General features: G+C 33.2%; 1 long non-coding RNA gene across 6 annotated transcripts in view; it reads left to right on the top strand.

Moving 5' to 3' along the window:
• LOC145286337 (uncharacterized) overlaps positions 1-22,705 on the top strand; it is a 126,749-nt gene extending 104,044 nt beyond the window's left edge. For 3 of the 6 annotated variants that reach the window (XR_013869147.1, XR_013869144.1, XR_013869146.1), the window contains one exon: positions 20,826-22,705. This is a non-coding gene — a long non-coding RNA (uncharacterized LOC145286337). Of the gene's footprint in view, positions 1-7,375; positions 7,724-20,825 lie in introns of those variants that run through there. The other 3 variants (XR_013869143.1, XR_013869148.1, XR_013869145.1) reach the window with 1 other exon arrangement.
• Positions 22,706-24,183: the final 1,478 nt, after the last annotated feature.

Consider the following 24,183-nt stretch of genomic DNA (forward strand, 5'->3'; position numbering starts at 1 on the left):
CTGGTTTAAAGATCGTCGGACATGTCATCTCGTACTGTCGCTGTGCTCTCTCTGATTTGAGGTATTCTTTGAGTTGACCGAAAGCGTAGTTCGATGTGGGATGTTGTCTTGCTCAAATGATGATATGGAAATGTGGTGCATCCTGGCAGTTTTTGCTATTTGCGAAACTTCTTTCGTGGTAGATGCATATTGACGGTAGTTGACAGGATTTTCAGCACGTATTTTAACTGTTCGTCAGCTCCATGTTGTACAATTACAGATGGATGACTGTACTTGCCGTGGTCTGTCCAAGTGAAGTCTTGTTCCTTCTGAAACCTGTATATGAAGGTGTATGCTGTGAGTCCGTTGGTGTTATTGGTATCGAAGAACTGTTTGTTGAAGTCGGAGTTCATGTCTTGTTTTCTGCTAGTTATCGGTTCCATGTTGACATGTCAGCGTGTAGGCCTATAATGAGATTATGAAGTATATCGCTAGAATATATAAGGTTGGCATGTCATTGTTTTCTAATCCCGGATCTAAATAATCTTTCTTGACGACTTGTCCTGACTTGTTTAGTTCTAAGTAGTTACAGATGTTTTTCAAGTGTTTACGCGTTTGCATAGTTTGAGGTGTGCCATCTGAATGGGTCTGCCGTGTACGTGGTACTGGTTGTTCTAGAATGTAGGCATTGTTTTATAGCGTTTCCGTGGAGATGGCGTCCGGGTTGCGTGATTGTGTGCTGGTCCCAGTTGGCGTCCCCGGATCCAGATGTTGCTGCATCTTTGCATTGTGTTATTATTTGTTGTGGATGTTCGTATTGATCGTAATATGCCGTTACAGTCGCGTCGTAATCAATTTTAAATTCTGCGTAGATGTTGTCGTTTTTATCGTTCGGTCTGTTCAACATTGGTAGGTTGATGTACACGTTCTTCGGCGGGTCCTCTGTCATGTGTAACTGATAGTTTAGTAGAGTTCTGTTCACTACGCAATATGTGCCTAGTATTTGGAACCCTGGGTTGTCCTTACTTTCTTCTCCTAGGGGATCGTATCTTGTGACCGGTGTGTAGTTACTGTTTATGTTGCTCACTTTGAGTAAGTTGTAGTCTTCTGATACGTCCGTGTGTACGACCTTACGTTTGTCTCCTCTTTGCCATATTTTTAGATCCTCGCTTAGACTTGGTGTGTCGAAACTTCCCATTGTGCATACGTTCAAACTCCCGTCTGTTGTGTTGCCGTGATCGTGGTTGTCTTCATTGGTGTACGATGAGTTGTTAAATATTGAGCCGCAGGCTGTAGTCACGTCTGTCATCGGCATTCTGAATAGTGAGGGATTCTTCCATCCATGGTTTAGTTCCATTCCTGCCATGATGAATGTTTTGTTTGTATTTTGGTCTCTCCAATCGTGTAGTAATGTAGCTGGCACCTGTATTTTGTCCCCCTCATTGTCCATGCTGTATCCTAGCGTTCCTAGGTGCCAGTGGTTCATGTTGTATTTGTAAGTATATTTAGGAAGTTCGCCCTCCGTAAATTTACTTGGATACGCTTTTGTCCATCCTTTGTTTGGCAGGTGTGATATGCTGTCCAGGTTCCCGAAACCTACGTAGTTTCCGGGATCTATGTATACTTCCATCGCTAGGCTGTCATTTTTAATGTATCTTTCTTCTCCGTTTATCGTTACCCATTCGTATATTTTGATGTCATATAATCTGAAGCCGATCGATTCTACTCTGTAATGTGTTGCGTTTTGGAAGACTACTTCTTGTTGTGTGTTTTGTATCCATCCGATCATATGGTATGGTAATATGTAGTCCTGACTTACTCCTATCCCCTCGGCCATGTTGTATGTTGCTATATTCATTAACTTAATCTTTTTCGTTGTTGACATGTTACCGATTTTAGGTCGGACTTTCATTTCTCTTTGTTTTGTGCGGACGAAGTCTATTACTCCTTCGTCCATGTTTGTTCCTTTTATAAAGTTTTTGAAGGTTCGGGTGAATGTGGTCGTGATTGGTTGTTTAGGTGTGGCTGTAGGTCGTGCTTTTCCCACGACTGTAAACAACGTTCCATCTCCTGTTCCAGATTGTGCTGCATTCTGCGTCGCTCTCGTAGCGCCTGTACCACTTTCTTCAAACATACCGATGCTATCACCACCGTGATGTACCCGGTGAGTAGTATCGGAAGGACCTGGCGAGTCAACACTTTGTGCACCTCTTGGTCTAAATGTTTCGTCAAGACTGAGCTTGTGTTTAGCCTCGATAGCAGCTGCGGCGGCGACTCCGAGAATTCCAGTTTTGACTGCTTTTTCTTGAAATTTTTTGTCTGCTGTTCTCGTGTCTATTTCCTCGTGTGGTTTTTCGTAGTCAAGGTCGTGTTCTTTTGCTATTGCGTCTAGCTTGCTTCTTGGTACGTGAAATCTTTTCGCGTCTAGGTCTGATCCTGGCCCTAAGAAATCATGTCCCGGTAATGTCCAGTCTGTTGGTGGTTTCGGTAATTGTTTTTTGTAAACCTCTTCTAAATCGCTTTGACTTGGTTTGGGTAACTGTTTTTCGTAATCTATAGATAACGATTTACCTTCGTATTCTTTGTTTTTTGCGTTATCTATGAATGATTGGATATGACTTTCTGGTATATTTGGATGTTTTTCTCGTAGGTGTTCTGTGAATTGTAGATCCGCATATATACTTTTAGGTATGTATTCTCCCTTGTAGAAGAATTTATCTTCAAACTCGTCGCATACGTCGTTTTCTGCAGACGTTCGGTCTGCCTTCTTATCTTGACAATACACTGGTGGCATTTGAGCTCTTATGTTTATTTCCGTTTATTCATAAGGAAGCGCAATAATAATACATGAGTATTAATATCTAATTAATATATTAAAGATAGCATAATAACGGGGCACCTCTTTCCACATGACACTTTAAAGGCTGACATTAGTGAAGAGTACGTGTCTCGGGTTCAAATTTAATTTAATTACTAAAACCCGAGACACGTAAGCAGAACTTAGATGAGATCAGGTCCACATGCTTTTGAAGTGTCTATATTTTTTAGGATACAATGTACTTTAGAAGGAATAATTTTCAGATCATCTAGTGTGGTGTCTTTTCGCAAAGGAAAATCAGTGAGGGAGTGGTTTGCTGGGTCCAATATGTAGTTAGAGGTAAACATAATGGGGTATGGGCATTCATTACACAATGATTGGGAACTGTGGTCAAAAATAGATCTCGAAGTGAGACCTTTTGATATGGGAAAGGTAATCGTCTGGAATATGGAATGAAATATAGAGAAGTTATGTGTTATGCTACCAGCTGGGTCTGTGTAAGTAGAGAATCCAAGTCAATTGGTGTGGTGGACATTGAAGTAACCAAATACGTGTACTTGTGCACTAGTATCGAGAAAGAATACTGTATCTATGCTGTCAGAGACTTTGTTTATTAAGATACAGTCCTGCTTCTAGGGGAAGCGATAGAGAAAATATAAGTAGCTAATGTTATGTTGCATGTTAAGTCTAAATCACATAAAGGCTTGATCGTCTGATTCTAGTTTTGTTTCTCTAGTCGAAGATGTTTTTAATATAGACTCCAAGTCTGTGCATATATCTGTCTGGGTACTACGGCAAAGTGGGAGATAATCAGGCATGTTAAAGTGGTTAGGTGGAATGGAGGAGTGTAGATTTGTTTCACTTAGCGCTAAGATATTCAGGGTGTTTGCTAGGAGAAATGATTCAACATAAGTAGAGAATCCAAGCCAATTACTGTGGTGGACGTTGAAGTCATCAAATACATGTACTTGTGTACTAGTATCGACTTATCCATAAACCAATCTCAAGAGGGACTTTTTCCTTTCTTTTCGCTCTCTCTCAATCCACACCTCTCATCGTGAGTAAAGTGGTAGGGCCCCCAGTGCTTTCACCCCACTCCCATTTAATCTTTACCGTTTTTTCTATCACTGGTAGGATGGTTTTCCAAAAGCCATATGTATTAGATAAGATAAGTGAATCAGTCATGATAGTTGATGGTTGTGGATATGTGTTGCATGGAAAGAAATAACATGAGAATGATACGTTGGGTGTCTAATAAAAGTTGAAAGGAGATCCACCTCGTCACGTCTACTGTGTTGTAGAGAGTTCTACTCCTTGGAGGGAAAGGCTTTAGGATTCATGCTCAGCTGATGGGATGCACGTCCTTCGTAGCTGGTGAATTCGAAAAGGAAGGCTTCTGCTCCTGGACCTTATGACCTTAGCACAACAGAGCTAGCAGTGTTTTATTAAAAAATCGTGGTAGTTTCGTACAAATAAAAAAGGGTAGAAAACCAATCGAATAAAACAATAAAGCAATAAATATAAATCATGAACAGCATAAAAAATATAAATATATACACATGGGGGGGGGTATACAATTGTTGGTGTAAAAACAGAAAAATTCCAACACCACAGAAGCATCTTTCCAGCAGTCAGTAAAGCAAGATTCGTTAATGCATTTGTTGTAAAGTTTGGAGAGGACTAGAGCAGCCACAGCAAAGCATTTTTTTAATAGCAGAACTTAGATGAGATCAGGTCCACATGCTTTTGAAGTGTCTATATTTTTTAGGATACAATGTACTTTAGAAGGAATAATTTTCAGATCATCTAGTGTGGTGTCTTTTCGCAAAGGAAAATCAGTGAGGGAGTGGTTTGCTGGTTCCAATATGTAGTTAGAGGTAAACCAAATGGGGTATGGGCATTCATTACACAATGATTGGGAACTGTGGTCAAAAATAGATCTCGAAGTGAGTGGTAAACCAATTGGCGAGCATGTTAGCCTTCCTGGTTGATATACCGACAACCTCATAATTTTTGGATAGTGGGGGAATTGTTGATTGGCCATTATTTACTATACTGTTGTAGATTTTCCATTTCTGTGCTTCAATGCATTTATTGGTGGTTTCGGTATATTCTCTCTTAGCTGTTGCTATTTGTTTTTTACAATTACTTCTAGCTTCTGTAAACTTTTGTCTATTCGTGTTGGACTTATGTTGGTTAAATCTGTGGTATGCATGCTGTCTTTGAGCAATGACAGCTGCAGAAGTAGAAGTAAACCATTGGGAAGAGTGGGGTTTGCTATAGAATTTCTGTGTAGGAACATGTGCTTCAATTGCTGTTTTGAATTATTCAGTGATCTCATTTGTACACAGTTCATTGGGAAGACAAAAGATATTTCCCCATGGGGGCATCTCTGATAAGATCCCTGATAGCTTCACAGTCAATCTTCTTATAATACCTTGTAGCTTTGAGCAATGGCTCTTCAGTTTTGGATCACGAATTAAGGGCGCTTTGTACCATTATCAGAGTGTGACCAGCATACCCGAATGGGGTATGGGCATTCATTACACTATCATTGGGAAATATGGTCAAAAATAGATCTCGAAGTCTGTGATATGGAATGAAATATAGAGAAGTTATGTGTTATGCTACCAGCTACGTCTGTGTAAGTAGAGAATCCAAGTCAATTGTTGTGGTGGACATTGAAGTAACCAAATACATGTACTTGTGCACTAGTATCGAGAAAGAATGCTGTATCTATGCTGTCAGAGACTTTGTTTATTAAGGTACAGTCCAGAATCTAGGGGAAGCGATAGAGAAAATATAAGTAGCTAATGTTATGTTGCATATTAAGTCTAAAGCACAAAGTTTTGTTTCTCTAGTCGAAGGTTTTTTTAATATAAACTATAAATTTGCTTGGCGTCTCTCTCGGTAAGAAGGAGTTTTTTTCCCTCAAACCGGATGCTGCCGAGTTCCTTAGGGGAGAGAAAGGATTAATGCGCCACACCCCTGATTGGTCAGTATGTGGCCAAATAACACAGGGGAGAGGCATTAATTCGCGAAAGAAAAAAATTCCATTTGTTTCTGCTGCAGCATCAAATATGCTTTCTTCTATAGCGTGTTTAATAGCAGCATTCTCTACTGGAATTCTCTTTGAGTTTGGTGATTCTCTGGACGTTGTTACCGTTGTTAAATACAAGGGACAATTTGAGAGAATTGTTGAAATAGCACTGAAGACATGGATTTTTTAGTTTCACTGTAATAGTACTACCCGTTGTATCATCGAGTCTTGATTTCTCCTTTATTACATCCTCAGGCCAAAAATGATGTTCACATTCCTAAAATCATAATTAAAGAAAACATTCATACCATAATGTAAACTATTGTTAAAATCTAAAAAAAGATAGTAAACAAACATTTACAATATTAAATCGAGGGTGGGGGTGGGGGTGAATGCGCGCTTGCACATACAACAATGGCCACCAGTTATTGCTTAATACCCGGAAAACTACTTATTTGCAGAAAATTTAAATGTAATATTTGTTTTCATTCTAATATACTTGACACCACTTTTGTTTGGAAGTAAAGAATTAATTTGTATATAAAATTTTTATATTTAATTTGTGTATTATTTGCATATTAATTAATTTGTATATTGATTACTTATGTATTAATAAATTTGAATATGATTTAATTTGCATATAAATAAAATTTGCTTATTAAATAATTTGTATATTAATTTATTTGTTGTTTAATAAATTTGTAGATTAATTAATTTATGTAATAATTAATTCGCATATTAATAAAATTTTAGTGTTATTAATTTGTATGTTAATTAATTTGTGTATTATTTAATGTGTGCATTAATTAATTTGTGTATTAATTGATTTATATATTAATTTATTTGTGTATTAATTTGCATATTAATTTTTATATTTATGTAATAATAATTTCATGTATTAATGAATTTGTTTATTAATACATTAATAATTTCTCATATTATAAATTTAAATAATTTATATATTTATGTATTAATTTGTGTAGTAATTAATTTTTATATTTATTAATTTGTGTGTTAATAATTTGCATATTAATTAATTTGTGTATTAATTGATTTGTGTAGTATTTAATTTGTATATTTATTAGTTTGTGCATTAATAATTTGCATATTAATTAATTTGTGTATTAATTAATTGTATTAATCTTTTGCATATTTAATAAATTGCATATGTATTAAATTTGTGTATTTATTTGTGTATAACTAATTTGTGCATAATTCATTTTTGTATTTGTGTAATAATTAAATTACACTTTAATTAATTTGTACAAGAATTTTGGTATTAATTAATTTGTATATAAATAAATTGTGTATCAATTTGTGTATTAATTATTTATGTATTAATTTTTATATAAATACTTTGTATAGTAATTAATTTGCATATTAATACAATTTGTGTATAAATAATTTTGTATAATAATTAATTTGTATAATTATTTAGTTATATAATAATTTTTTTGCATATTAATTTTTGTATTAACAAATTTGCATAATTAATAGTGTTGGGACGATTTCTAAATTTTGTCTGATTCTAATTCCAGGAAAATGTTGATTAACGATTCCGATACCAAGTATGATTCCGATTCCCGTGAAATTGTTGTTTTGAAATATACCGTTATACAATCAAAAGTTTTTGTGCAGCGATAAAATTTGGTACAGCGAAAAAGTGGAAATACAGTTATGGGAATCTCGAAAACGATTTTCATAAAATTTCTTTAACAAGTATTTTAATCATGAATTAAACATGCACCATGAAATTAATAAAAATCTATTTCAGGAGTTATTTCATATATTAAAAAATATAAACAAAATATAAATCATGATTAATTTAACAAAAATTCAATAACATGAAATTTCAAGGGGAATAACATGTTTTGTGTATCTTTTGATATTCATTTTTTTGTTTTATTTTCTCTTTATCTTCGATAACTCTTTAAAATTTAACACTTTTTTTCGCAGCTTCAATCGTTAAGGATTTTTATTCCACTTTTTAGAATATTTTTTATTTCTAAATGAAATTTAAAAATAACTAAATCTTTGTTTAGCCTTTTATATTCAATCGTCTCAAATTATCCCAATTTATTTATTTGACTTAAAAATATTTTTAACAATAATAATGTTATTTTTTAAAATCTAAATAAATTGGTATATTTCTATATTTATTTTTATTATATAATTATATACTTATATTTTTTTTTATTATATAATTATATACTTATATTTTTTTATTATATAATTATATGCTTATATTTTTTTATTATATAATTATATACTTATATTTATTTTTATTATATAATTATATACTTATATTTATTTTATTATATAATTATATACTTACCGTCCTTTAATGTTTATTCTTATTTAATGTCTTAATTTACATTTTTATTTCTATATAAAAAAGTAAATCTTTGGTAATTTTTTATTTCTATTGTTAAATAAAAGTCATTTATGGAACTTTCGAAATCACCTCCGCTTTAAGTTTGTTTCTGACAACCTTTTTATTTTTATTTTTTGTTAGGGGTTGGGAAACATTCACCTATGCTCACATCACAGCTGTGATACCAGGCATCGGTGAATGTCGACCAAGCCCCTACAGTCCTTTACTTGATCGGTTCTGTGTGACTAGTTAGTTTGCAAAATAAGGGTTCAAAGGATTTTTAAAAAAAGTTAAACTGTTTTCCTTTTTTAATAAATTTTTTTTGTTTTTATTGTGCAAAAAAGTTCCAAAAGAAATGTTTAATTGCTTCATTCGCAGAATATTTTAATGAAATGTAAATTTCTAAAAGAAAAACAATTAAATTCACTTAACGCATTTATTTAACAGATAGCAAAATGATTGTTTTCTTTTGTCGTCTTCGAAAGACCTTAAGCGGAACCGTCAGTCAGCATTATATGTAGTTGTAGCGTTTTTGTTTTTGGATACTTAAAAAAAAGCCGACCGACTTTGTGAACTGATACCACGTGATCAGTTACACTTTAGTTTTAGAAATATTTCCTGAAACAGCCTTTATTCAGAAAATAGAAAGTACATATATTATCCTATTAAACTTTTTATTGTTTAAATAATTTGACTTTGCTTGTTTTATTTTTCAAAAATAAAAAGATTGACAAGACATTTTTCATTTACTTCTGAGATTTTTCATTCATTTATGGAAGATTGTCGGTAAAAGAAAAGAAAAAAACTTGCCAAAAGATAAGCACCCCCTTTGTGGTGCTTCTACACTTTATCGCCGAAACTGGAGACACCATTTTATTGCGCGCACTTGTTCAAATCCAAGGAAGAAATCAGTATTTTAAACTATGACCGAAGTTGGAAATAAATAAGAAAAAAATTAAACTAGATATTAATTACTCCCGAAAAGAACTATGAAAAAAAGTGAAAGAGAACATATATCCGTAATTGTTTAATTGGAAATGTTTCGATTTAATTAATGAAAACGGGAAAGTTTTTCATGAAACATATATATATATTATTATTATCATCATTATTATTATTAAAAACAGAAAATGAAAATGACACTTATAATTGTCTAAACTGGGCGAGTGACATTTGAAAACCAAAACATTTACTGTATAAAAATTTATCAAAATATAATTGTGAAAACATTTATTGAAAAGTTTGCGTAAGAAAATATAATTTTAATAAAACAATTTTGTAAGGAAAGCAACATTGGATTTTTATAAAAGAGTTTTTTTTTTTTTTTCGAACAAATAAATAATTTTAAAAACATATCTTTGAATTAAAGCAACTTTGAAGGGCCAACGTAAAATTAATTTAAATGAAACTGAAAAATCTTTATCTAGTTTAATTTTGTTGTTTATTTCATGCTTCAGTCATAGTTTAAAATATGGTTTCTCCCTTCGATTTCAATGAGAGGTGTGTAAAATAAAATGGCGTCTCCAGTTTCAGTGATAAAGTGTAGAAGTACCCCCCCTTTTTTTTTAGTCGATACTTTTTAACATCATTTACTTGCAATGAGAGCACTGTAAAATCTTTTTTCTCTAAGGGTTAAGTATTCATCAACTTTTTCATGGACTTGACGTAGTTAGGCTGTTTAATACATAAATAAACTTCACTCACAAATGAAAACAATGTTACCTCGCAGCCCTTAAAGTTTTACAATAATGCAAACCGATAACTAATCATGGCTCGAAGTTTCGGAACAAACATACCGCACCTATGTATGTAACGGAAGAAGAAAACTCATTCAGATAAATAAAGATTACCTTTAAAGTAGTTAATAAAATTCTTGTACATCATTAAATGTTATGAAAAGTTCTATGACGTTTTTATCATAAACTTTTGACAGCATTAATCTCACTTCAAACAAACAGTTCAACTTAAAAATATAAGAGAATCGTAATGAAAGAATCGTAAATCTAAGGTATTTTTAATGACGCGATTCCGATTCTCCCTAAAATACACGATTCTTATGATTAATGATTCCGATTAATCGTCCCACCACTAATAATTAATTTGTGCATAAATTAAATTGTGTATTGATTAATTTGCACATAAATTAAATTGTATAGTAATAAATTTCTGTAATTATTATTAGTATATTAAATTATTTGTGTAATTAATTATTTGTATATCAATTTCTTTATTAATTCCTATTTTAATTTGAACATTAATTAATTCATAAATTAAATTATTTGTGTATTAATTCATATACTAATTATTTCGTGTATTATAATAAATGTGTCTTAATTATTTTGTATATTAATTTGTGTATTAATTAATTAATACATTCACATCAAACGGGATCTGATCGCTTTTGGCATCGATGTGAATGTGTGGGAGGGTCTAGCCAAAGATAGACCAGCATGGAGATGTGCGTCCCCCTTCTTAGAAACTTTACCGATAGTAGTATCAGCACTCACGTCAATTTTCTATTTCTTTCGCAATTTGGCGCAACTCCTTGTGTCTTATTACGTAGGGGTATCTCATTGATATGACCTCCAGCCATATCACTCCACCGAAAGCATTCTAACTTTCTTCCAGAACTAATAGTCCTATTCATGCCTGCCGCATAAACATTTCTAAAACTTTGAGTGTTATTCTCGATAACTTCAGAACGAACAGCCCTGTGAATGCCTGCAGCGTAAACATTTTCAAAACTTTGAGTGCTATCATTGACAACTTTAGGACGCCCAGCTCTGAATACCTGCAGTGCAAACATTTTTAAAGTTTCGAGTGCCACTCTCTATTTATTCTTGTTTATTATGTTTATAATATATATCTCTATATTTATATGTTTATAATATATATCTCTATATTTATATGTTTATATTATTTATATGTTTATATTATTCTCAGTTGTAAGTGCTATACCATCAAAACTATTTTCATCTGACAGGATCTCACCACCTGTCAGCTCTAACAGATTGCACTTCTCATCTATTGCTTCGAATGGCCCATTTTTGATCGACTCGTCTCGAGTTGCGATATTTATATTGTGTACACCGTTGTGACACGTGGTACACGACTCTTCACATGGAGCTTCCACTGCTGCTATGAGTATTTTATCGTTCTCGAGCAGAGTAGTTTCTTTGGTGTAGAATTGCTTGTGACGGCTTCACCGACACTGTGTGCGCTTGTTGCTATCTCGAGTGGGGACTTCTCCTCCACCTTGGTATTCGTTTTTACCCTGTGCTCGTGGGATTCCTCTCGACTTTTCTGGTCGTCTTCATTGATCATGCACTTCTTAAAAGGATAGTCTGCTATCATCCTAACTAAATCATATGTTCCCATGTCTGGCATCACATTCAGTCTGTAGCAATTTCCTACCCGGAATAAGTCATCTTTGGCTAGCTTACATAGTCCCTCAACTGTTGGAGATTCTATAAAACTATTTGCTTCTATCCCTTGACTTTTAAGATATTCTGCTACTATGGGAATTAATTGTGCTTTTTTTAGTTTGTTTCTTTTTTAGGCTGTAATGCCTTCCTACTGCTATGATATCATCTTTAATTAATTTCTGAAGGCCGTCGCATGTAGGCAAGTTTAGAAACTGTTCCACCTCAGACATTTTGCTATCCTCTAATCTTACAAGACTCGTTATTTCCCGTGTGTCTCACTTACAACGACTACTTATAGCTCGGAGCCCCTAGTGAGGGTTAAACTCACAACTTGTTTAAAAAATCCCCGGACGAGAGCCCATTTGTGACAAACATGATGGGGCGGGGAGATTAAATATAATAAAAAGCAAACGATATGGAAAGGAACTTATGAAAAGTAAACGTTTATCACAGACAAATTTTCTGCATAGAGGTGTGTTCAAAGTCTCAGTAAAGTTCAATTTTCCTTTTTAGTACAAAAAAGGTTTGAAACAAGAAAACAGCAGTAGGTTCCTGTGAGACAAGCGGGAGGCAAAATAAACACAAGAAATCGAACGCGATAAAATTGCGAGAAAGAACGAGACAAACACTTTCAAATAATATGAAATAAATTTATTAAGGATAGGGAAACAAAGATTTAACGAGAAAAAAAAATATATTCGAAATTAATGGAGTTGGCAAAATTTTTAACTTGTAAACCAAGGGAGAATCCTGTAATAAAAGACAAAGGGTTGACACCATGACTAAATTCCACAACCACAAAGAACAGAAAAGAGAGACAAAAAAAAATTTACTATTCTTTCTTTTTTTTTTCTGCCCTCCTTTTTTTGGTTTTTCGTTTGTTTTGTCTATTTTCTTTTAACAATTTGTGATACATTTAGTCCGAATGAATTCTCTTATGAGAGAAGAAAGTTCCAAATAACAAATTCAGTTTTTTTCAATGCTGGGTGACACATTCAGTTCGATTGGGTTCCCGCGTAGGAGAAAGAAATTTATTTTTGGTATTCCAATATAACTTTTTAGAGGAGTTAATTTAGGGTATTTCCCACTTTGGGAAATAGATAGCTAAGTGTTTCGGTCGGGATATTTTTTTTTTCTTTTCCGACGTTGCCAAAATTGAAACCGCGTCATGTTGCGTAAGGGTCCAGAGAAGCAATGAGACCGGACTCTGGTCGAAATGGGTTAGGGAGGGAGGTTTCACCCCGTTTTTTTTTCCTTTGTTTCGCATCTCGTTTCTAAAAATAGAACTGACGAAATCGTTTTTCCTTCTTTTTCCATGGCTGATGAAATACTTCTGGCTGGTTGCATCTTTGGTTTCCGAGGTCAGATCACAGTGTAACAACTGTTCTGCCATCATATTTCGCTTTTTCTGTCCTCAGTCAGTGGAAGAGAATTTCTTCAGACAGACTTTAATATTGGGTTTTAAAAGGATAAAGTATTGACGAAATTTTGGATTCGTCACCAAAATCCGTTTTTCATGGTAACAAAAAGGAAAGAAAAAAAGGGGTAAAAAAGCATTTATGGCAAATTTCTTTGAAAAGAGTAACTAGAGGAAATGAGCAAAAGAAATACAGACCCGAATAAGTTTAAAATGATCCAAGTTTATTAAAACAAAAAGTTATCGATTGCCTTTATTTCCCAGGGCTGGGGTTAAAATACTCTTAAGAAACATTAAAAAATAAATATAAAAAAATACAAAAAAAGACGTCAATCCTTACTTGTAAGAAAGGCTGAAAGAAAAGAACATATAAAAAACGGAAAACCGTCCTTGTTTAGAATTCAGTCCTTTTAATAAAATGTTCAGTCTTTCTTTGACAAAATGTTCTTTTTTTTTCTTTTCCGAAAGGACAAACAAAAAGTTTCTTTGACCTAAAATGGGAGAAAGAAGTAATTTCCTTTGTGAAGGCTCATGTTCCTTTTAATTCAAAGGGGAGAGAAGACCATAAAGCCGCTTTGGTAGGCTTTATGTGTACAAATACGGGGTAAATTCTTGTATTATTTAGTTCTAAACAAACGTCTTTCTCCAAAGGAGGAGAGAAAAAAAACATAGAATTTAACGTCAAGAATCCTTTTTGACGGAGCCGAATAGCGTCCTTTTTCTTGGCCGGCTAGATTCGAACTGACGAAAAAGGGCAAAAGCCCTTTCCTCCTCCTCCTCCCCTCCAGGAGGTAGGAGTGGAGCTGGCTGCTAGAAAGCGAACTATACCGATGCTGATGATGATGGAAGTGACCCAAATGACGAGATGTTGAATGGGTATAAATAAAAAAATAAATAAAAATTATTTCTCTATTAAAAATTTCTCCCGACAAGAAAAGAAAAAAAAAATCCTGTAACAAAAGTTAAAAACTTAGATCAGGTTAAAATTTAAAGGGGCTTAATTTTTTTGGAACGTCGAAATATAAACATAATCAAAATTTTGAAAAATATTAATCTTCTATGTTTTTAGATGAAAATCTATGTAAGAAAATGAAAAATGGCTGTCTTTTATTATGGAATTTAAATTACGAGGACGGGCAAGTCTGAATAATTTCTCTAATCCATAATAACCCAGTTATATTCACTCCGAAAATTAGAGCGGGTCGAACGTAACCTTTCCTTTGATCAAAGAAGCTACCACAGGCTCCTAATCTACTTAAAACCAAGGTATATTTCCTGCATAAACTGCACAGGGAAAATGTAACATTAAGTGTCTGTTGAGCTTCACACATGAAGCTCGACAAACTAAGATTGACAAGTCTCTTACAAAGAGATTCTTCAGAAATCTCCTGGGTGAGATCCAAAGCTTCAGGTTCCAGCATCAGGAATTTCACCGCACACTTGAAAAATCTTCCCAAAAACATTACTTTTGCTCCAGGGGAAGAATCAGTAGCAAAATAAATTGGGCTATAAAAACCCGAATAATGTTGCAAGAAGCAACGTAGAGGATTATCCTCAAATACTCTTTGAGGCATGAAATAGCTTTAATTAAAACAGGAAAGGTCATCCTGAAAGGAGAAACTTCATCCTCATACGTAGTAGCAAAATAAATTGGGCTATAAAAACCCGAATAATGTTGCAGAACAAAATATGCACCCTCACAGATCTTCGGAGGGGCTGCACTACACATCATGTAGCTAACAAATACTTGAAAATTAAACTGCCAACACTTTATTGAAATCATCCAGTGGAGCTTGAGTTTGCCAAACTCTCGGCAAAATAGTCTCCCTTTCACCCCAACATGGAGACAAGGTGATAAAGGACCAGAAGTCCTGAAACTTTCGGAGTGACATTCGCTCCGAAGGTGCATGATTGCACCAAATGCAGTACTTCTTCCAGTGCTTTTCTGAAAAGGAGTTGCGACAAACTAAACTCCAGTTCTTCGGAATAACATGCTCATCAAGGCATGCAGATACCAGGGCTTGGCCATCTTGGCAAGTGCCCAAATCTAAACAGTTTCCCTGACTATCAGCGGACTGCTTAAAAAACCCTAACTGTTTCCCTTCCTCCATGAATTGCATAAAATTCCAGGGCTCCATACTCAACAAATTATGGACCAAACTGGAGTCCTTAAAAATTTCTAACAAATTTAAATTCTTTCGAGTTAGATATACGGCAAGCTGCAATCTAGGCAAATTAAATTTAATTGCCGCACAATTTTCTAACTGCGGCCGGACCCTCACTAAGCCGAATTTGCCAGTACTTAGAGAATTGGTCTCAGCAACCAGGCATTCTGGTTCTGGATCGGAAACCTTGACTGGCATTATCGTCGGTGTATCAAAGAGCACCGGGATACTAATAGACTCACCTAGCTTACCACGAGCTATAACTACGCACGGCTTCTCTAACACTATTCTGGAATGCATCTACCCGATAAGCATCTGCGTCTAGAAATTCCATATCCACAGTCTCAGGAGAAAAACAAGCATAGACTTGCTCAGTCAAGTCAAGAAACGTATCTAAGCCTTCTCTAATCTAAGTCATATTTTGTCGAAAGAGAACTTTAGGACAATTTTTGTCTGAACACATAAAGCTGATTGAGAATAATAGCATCCATAGCAAATAACCTTTCCTCTACCAATGTACAGTAAGAATAATTTGCAGACATGCTGAGGCTTTTAAAAATATGAAATAAATATAAACTAAAGCCGAAAAATTATCACATAGAATTCTACCTAAATTTTAAAGTAAATTTTCTCTTATAGAAAGTTAAAACAAATCCGCATTAAACTGAGATTTGCGTTAGTAATAATTTTAAACACTAAAATTGTATAAATAAAATTATCAATTATTCCCCTAAAGTGTAAGTTGATACAAAGTCGGGCTTAACAAAGGAGAAAATCCAATTCCAAGGATGCACTTTGGATTGGGACCAATTGAATAACTTCCGAAGGAATTTTTATTCTTCAAGACTGAGGACAAAAATAAATTTCTTATATTAACTGCAAAAGTGCAGTAGAATTTTCCTAATTTTTTTTTTTCCTAAAATAAAAACTATCAATTTTTCCTTCTCTGACTGAGGATAGAAGGATTTTGTTTTTTTACACAAGAAAAAAATGCAGCATAAATATTTTTTTCAGAACCAATGTTAGGTAAAACTAAAGTCAGAAGAAAACTACAACTTAAATTTAATTATTAACGCTAAGTCCCGGGGCAAATTCCCACGTTGTAGACTTACGATAATTAAATGCACCGAACTGCCAACTATTGCCAAAAACAAAGAAAGGAAATATTTCTTTTAAAACTTTCTTCTTAAAACCTGAGGCGCTAATGTTTGGGGATAAATGAATTAACAAAGAAGAAACAAATTCTTTGTTGAAATAAACGTATACAATTTACTGGAATAAAAATATCTTCCAGGAAACCTATTTCCTTTTGATAATAAACCCACTATGAATATGGGAAAATAATTTAATTGTTGATAAATAAATTTATCGTAAATTAAAAAATTATAGGAGAGCAAATATCTCTCTTAAGAACCTGCCGTTAATGACTAAATTATCAGAAGGTAAATATCTTATTAAACTCTCGCTTAACTCACAAGGTAAAAGGTAATTTCTACATAACAAAATTAAAGAAAATGAAATAATACATTCAATTCTCAAATTATCAATAAATTTTCAAATTTGTATCCATAAATGTTATGTGTGTTCCACTAAAGTGTCATCAGCATATATACCCATCTCGGAGGCAGTTTTGTCGGGGGAGGTCATTAGAGGTTTTTTTTTTTATTGCATTTTCACCCCAAACAAGGCACATTACCACTTTGGTGTAGGGGGCTACTATCAGGGGCAGCAACTACTGGGGCACTATGTAGGGATTTGGGCAGCAAGATGTCGGTTCATGTTGCACTTGAACTTCTGCATGTCAGTACAGTTAGGGAAGCAGGAACCTGGAATGGAATTCCAGAGTCTAGAGGTCATTAATAAATGTCAGGAACAATAGAGGTCCAAAAATAGACCCCTGAGGCACTCCTGCATTTATATCACACTGTTTAGATGTTCGACCGTCGAGGACAACATGGATTTTTCTCTTATCTAAGAAGGATTTAATTGTGTTAAGTATTCTACCAGTGATACCGTATGATTTAATTTTCCTGAGGAGACCCTTGTGCCATACCCTGTCAAAAAGCCTTAGATATATCTAGAGCTACCGCTCTGCCCTCCCCCGCTTTGTCCAGTGAATGGTATATATGTTCAGAGATTACAGTGAGGATGTCAGCTGTGGAACGGGCTTGTCTAAATCCATATTGTTTGTCAGTCAGAAGTTTAGCATCTGTAAGGTGCCGGACTAGAGCATGGTTAATTATGGTCTCAAATATTTTGGCAAAAAGTGGGAGGAGGCTAATGGGGCGATAATTTGATGGGTCAGTTCTTTCACCAGAATTCTTGAATATTGGTACCACAGAAGCAGTTTTCCAACAGCCCGGAAAGCATGATTCATTAAGGCATTTGTTGTAGAGTTTGGAGAGAACTAGAGCTACTTCGGCTGAGCACTTTTTTAATAGCACAGCTGGGATGAGATCAGGTCCACATGCTTTTGAAATGTCTAGATTTTTTATGATAGCATGTACCTGAGCAGGGGTGATTTTTAGATCATCTAGCGTGGCGTCTGTCCGCAAAGGAAAGTCAGGCAGGGGGTGGTTGGAAGGGTCCAGTGTGGAGTTGGAAGCAAACCGGCTGGCAAGCATATTAACCTTGTTGGTTGCTGAGCAAACAACCTCGTGATTGTTGGTTAGTGGGGGAGTTGTTGATTACCCATTATTTACTACACTGTTGTAGATTTTCCAGAAGTCACGAGTTCCTAATTTTTGTCCTTCAATGCGTTTTTTAGTGGTTTCAGTAAATTCTCTCTTGGCTGTCGCTATTTCTTTCTTAACGTTACTTCTAGCTTCTATATACTTCTGTCTGTTTGAACTGGACTTATGTCGGTTAAATCTACGGTATGCATGCTGCCTTTGAGCAATGGCAGTTGCGCAGGTCGAAGTAAACCATTGGGGAGAGTGGGGCTTGCTATAAAATTTCTGCATGGGAACATGTGCTTCAATTTTCAGCAGGAAGAGAAAAAATATTTCCCCATGGGGCATCTCTGATAAGATCTCTGATGGCTTCCTAGTCAGCCTTCTTATAATATCTCGTTGTTTTGAGCACTGGCTGTTTAGTTTTGGGTCTAGAATTTAGGGCGATTCCTACCATTATCACTGCATGGTCAGCGCTCCCGAGTGGGCTGTCAGCATTTGTTGTACAATCGTCGGGAATTGTAGTCAGAAACAGATCTAGAAGTGATGCTTGTTGTTCTTGCTGGTCAGAGAAACGGGTTGGAAACGTAACCATTTGTGATAGTGAGTGAGATATAGCAAAACTATGTGTTGTGTTGCCCGCTCTATTTTTCCTGATATTTATTAATGACCTCTAGACTCTGGAATTCCATTCCAGGTTCCTGCTTCCCTAACTGTACTGACATGCAGAAGTTCAAGTGCAACGTGAACCGACATCTTAGTTCCCTTCGTTAGTCCTTTGAGAATAATAATTTACCAGTTGTAAGACTTGTTTGTCTTTTAATAACCGGTATTAATCTTCCAGTTGTAAGACCTTGTTGTCTTATAATGACTGAGAATAAAATAACGTTATTAGTTTACTCATCAATGGGGTTCTAATAAACAAACGTCTTTCTCCAAAGGAGGAGAGAAAAAAACCGTAGAATTTAACGTCAAGAATCCTTGACAAAATTAAAATTAAACAAAATTACGATCTAAAAATTTTAAGCAATGATAATAAATCTAAATCACAAGTCTGCAATTGAAAAGGCAAATCTAAAGTAGTAGACCTTTGGCCCAAAGCAAAAATTTTTACTTTTAATATAAAAGGGGGGGGCATGATTTTTTGATATAATGTGCATAAAATCATAAGAAATATAAAAAAAAATTTCACACGTATGTTTTTTAATAATTATAATTTTAATTCACAAAAATTACTAACTATTAAGTTGCATTCGTACTAAAAAGTAACCAATCAGAATATTTCTTTCATTTACCGCTTACAATCAACCAATCACAATCATTGTAGTGTGAGTAAAAAATTCAATATGGCTGCTTCCAGTGAAGAAGAAATGCTTTTAAACAAAGATGAAAAGGAATGCATTATGGACATATTTCTGACTAAGATATTGAATGTTAGATCTTTTTCAGCGAGGGCATGGACACACTTTCTAGAATGTTAAAAATGGAGAGAAATTGCAAAAAAAACCTTTGATTTAATTTGTGATGCAAGTGTCATACATCCTCATATTGAGTTTCAGCAAAATCTGTTATGCACGTTTCACAAATTATCAGAAAATTGAAAAAATTTAAAAAAAAACTAGAAAAGAATGCTAATGACATTTTTGAAGGTAAGTTCAAGTGTTTTATAATGTTGAGGTTTATCGATATACATTTTGGAAGAGATTTTCTTATGCTCTCTTATGCAATTACATGTGAATTGGACACCATGAAAAACTTGATAGTAGAAAAAAAAAGTGAATTTAGTTTTGTTTGAATTTGTTAATTTAATGGAAAAGCACCCTCCATCTTGTGGAGGCTGTTATTAATTATTTTTTTTAAAGTTTGAGTGTCCAGATTGTAAAATCACACATAATCGCATAAAATTTAAACCCCCCCCCCCCTGTCAATTCCTCTAAAACACTGAAATGATCAAGAACTAAATTTGAAAATATAAAAAAAAAAATATTTTCTTCTGCGAAGTTTTTCTGGTTCTTCACTTTAAAACTTCACTTAAAAAGTACAAGTACAATCTCTATTTTTTTTTTAGGTGAGAATGTTAATCTACATTAATACCTTTTCGTTTCAAACTAGTGATTAAAATTGTATATAAAAGTTGTTTTAGAACATCTCAGCCCCCCCCCCCCCAAAAAAAAAAAAAACAGCCTTTGTCCCTATTTACTTGCCTCCCAACAAGGGCATGTTTAGATACAAGATAGGTTTTTAATATGGATAAAATTCAGCTCACAAAAAAAAAAGAGGCATTCTGAATTGGAACAAAAATAAAAATTACCTCAGTCTAAAAAGATTTCTCCTTCCACTGAACAAGAACAAAAACGATTACCTCTTATCAAAACAGATACTACACTTGGCTTTCATTCAAAAAGCTCTTATTACTTGTCAATTTTTATAATTTCAATGCTTCTAAGTAATTTAATTTTAAATTTGCAAAAGTAATTTGTTAATGACTAAATATAGATACAAGTGTCTATAGTAACATTTAGCACTTCTGAAACCAGTCACCTGACAATCTATTCATGTCACTAACCTTATTATAGAGTGGCTTCTAGCCTTGATAAGTGGTTACTCACCAGTAAAATCCAATGCATTGCATATTGAAATTACCTACTAATTTCAATAATAAACATAAGGCATGATTTTGTAAACATTCCTTAATCTGATTAAGAATGACTCACCAGACGATTTAATTGCAGAATGTAAACGTATAATTCTTGTCCACTTCATGCTTTACTTCATGTTCTTCTTAAATTATACAAAAAAAAAAAAAAAAGAATTAAACTTTTAATGAAATGTTCTTGATTTATAAAATAATGATGGGATATTTTAAATTTGAACTTTTGCATATCCTTTGTTATTTCAAATGCACATTAAACCGATGAATATGTTTATTTTACAGGTGCTCCATTTAAAAAAAAAAAAAACATGGGTTTTTCGTTCCAATTTTGACCGGTCATCTTTGCCAGCTAGATGAAAACATATTTTGCCAGATGTTTGTATACTTTGCCAAAAAATAAAACTGTAGTGTGCAAAGCATTTGCAAAAGAAAAGTTTAAGATGTTTGAAAATAGAAGCTGCTTCAACAACCTATTTAGAGAGCATTCCTGAAAAAATGGCAGACAAAGTATACAATGCATGTTATAAAATTAGTAAAGATGACATTGATGATGATGATGACTCTGGACTCTCTTAAATTTATGGTTTTATTTACTAAAATGTTTTTTTTTTTTTTGTTTAACTTTCATTAAAATGACAATAAATGACAGCTTCATTTTTTTTTTTTTTTTTTTTGCAAACCTGTGTTATTTTTCATAGATTAAATAAAAAAAAATATGGGCTGAATTTCTTTATACAAATTGACAAATGTTGCATATTCTACCCATTTGATGTGAACAGATCAACATGTAAATGACACAAAATCATAACGAATACCTCAGGTTAAAATGATATTGCTACATACAAAATATAGCAATAAATTTGTATGACTAGTAATACTGGTGAAGATTAAGTGTCTCTATATGAGAAATATAAAAATGTGATAAAAACATATATTTTTTAAGTTATACACAAAACAAATCGAAGGTTTTTTTTTCACAAATAATTTCAACTTTAAAGCAGAGTAAATATATAAAATCCAATATTTATATATTTAATAATGCAGAATTTAATTGGGAATAAAATGTACTAAACTAGATGTCTGTATGTTTATTAGTTTGGGTGCTACTAGGGTTTAAGTAAATCATCATGTTCTATTTGAATGATTGTCGGCCATCTTTAAATATGGCTGCTGTTCTCACTAATGCACAACATTTGTGCCTGTGAAAAAAAAAAAAAAAAAGAAATTATGTTCATGAGTTTATTGGTAATCATTTTGCAGCATTTTTTTCTTCCACTCCCAAACGAGGTCACAAAATCAAAAATCCAGGAGGATTTTGATTTTGGGCTTGTAATTAACATAATTTTACTATTTAAAGTCAAACTCGAAATAAGTAAAGTCATAATTTTGCAATTTAAATGATAATTTTGTCATTTAAATCATAATTTTGCAATTTAAATCATAATTTTGCAATTTAAATAATAATTTTACTATCTAAAATTCTCACATAGTTTAGAACGTTATCAGAGCGAAAAATAGACACAACAAAAAGTGCACTTACCTGGTTGATTAAGGCGGTTCATCTTATCTTCTTGATTGCAAAATTATGTTGCATCATTTTCCTTCTCAGCCAAGCCTGGTAGTTAAGACTTTGTAAGAAGTGGTGGGAAAAAAATCTTCTGTGAAGATTATCATTATTCCTTGGCTATTTAAACAATGTTCCAAAAGAAAAAGGCGGTTGATTAATTTGTGCTGTCATTAGAAACAAGTGATAAAATTTGGAAGCTAATCGTTTCTATATAACTGCCAGTATACTTTAATTGGGCCAGAGTTATCGCCCTTGGAGAGAAACAAGTATTTATGCCAGAGTGATCTCCCTTGGCAAAACTTCATAAATTGATAGTTAAAATATAAAGTGTTTTGTCAAGTTCATATAAAAATAGAAAAATTTAAGTCTAACAAAATTACAGTTTTTTTATTATGTCACTACCTGCATCACAATTTCCATACGTTTTTAATTTTTAGTAATTAATGGAACAGCCATATCTACCCTAAGATATTCTATTATTTGCTTACACCCCTTTTGTTTTTCCAAAGTTTATTGTTAAATATTTAAAAAAAACTTTCATGTTATTTTTTTATTTAATTAAAAAAATGAATAAAAAAATCTTTTTAAAAATAAATGTGTTTTCTTCTTTTTTTTTTCTTGATTAGTAAATGAAATTCGAAATTGTTGAAAATGTTTAAATCTTTTTCTTTTCAAGATTTTAGGTAACGCCACGGAATTCTGAAATTTGAAAAGATTGGTCACAGGAAAATCCTTTTGTCTCTTTAATTGACAAGCTGAAATAAAATATTATTAGTTTCTTCTCTTTTATTTTTCTTAATGATGTATTGCTTCTCCAGTCCTTGATAAGTGGTGAACCCTGTGTAAAAAAAAAAAGAAAAAAAAAAAAGCAGCATCAAATACAGACATCTCGCCTTCTAACTTCCCACAGTTCCGTGTTAGATACGATCCCAAATAGCCCCTTATATCCAAGCTGCAATTGTTTGTGGTGAACAAGAAAACACAATCTGATGTGCGTGTATTCAAAATGTTCAAAATATAGGAATTTCATATTAATTAAATGTGTGTATTAATTAATTTGCATATTAATTAAATGTGTGTATTAATTAATTTGCATATTAATTAAATGTGTAAATTAATTGGAATATCAATTAAATGTGTGTATTAATTTGCATAAATTTGCATATTAATTAAATGTGTGTATTAATTAATTTGCATATTAATTAAATGTGTATATTAATTAATTTGCATATTAATTAAATGTGTGTATTAATTTGCATATTAATTGTGTGTATTAATTAATTTGCATATTAATTAAATGTGTGTATTAATTTGCATATTAATTAAATGTGTAAATTAATTAATTTGCATATTAATTAAATGTGTGTATTAATTTATATATTAATTAAATGTGTGTATTAATTAATTTGTATATTAATTAAATGTGTGTATTAATTAATTTGCATATTAATTAAATGTGTGTATTAATTAATTTGCATATTAATTAAATGTGTGTATTAATTAATTTGCTTATTAATTAAATGTGTGTATTAATTAATTGGTAAATTTATACAAATACCGTGACAGCGAATTAGTAGAATAAAATGTACTTTCCTTGTAGAGTTCTGTGTGCTGAACACGAATCTGAAAACCGCATCCGTCGCAAATTAATAGTTTCGGAGATAATAACGTTTTAAGAAGTGGGGGATCAATTTTCTATAATAATTTAATGTAAAATGAGCACCCACTTTTTGGCCACTCTCGACAAATTTTTGAAATCACTACCCCCCCCCCTCTCGACAAATCCTGTGAAATCACTACGCGGCTTCCCTCCCCCCCTCCCCACAAATCCGTTTAAATCACTACGCCCCCCCCTCCCCTCTTTTTCAAATTTATGTGACCCTTTTATTTTTTACTTTTTGGGGAAGGGGAGGGGTGAGGAGAGGGCGCAGTAATTTTATATGATTTCTCTTTCTATAATAATTTAATGTAAATTTTCAAATTTATGTAACCCTCTCCTCACCCCCTCCCCTTCCCCAAAAAGTAAAAAAAAAAAAGGGTCACATAAATTTGAAAAAGAGGGGAGGGGGGGGC

Source organism: Euprymna scolopes, chromosome 10 (assembly GCF_053919585.1).
Source record: "Euprymna scolopes isolate OS-2025 chromosome 10, ASM5391958v1, whole genome shotgun sequence".
Classification (NCBI taxonomy): domain Eukaryota; kingdom Metazoa; phylum Mollusca; class Cephalopoda; order Sepiida; family Sepiolidae; genus Euprymna; species Euprymna scolopes.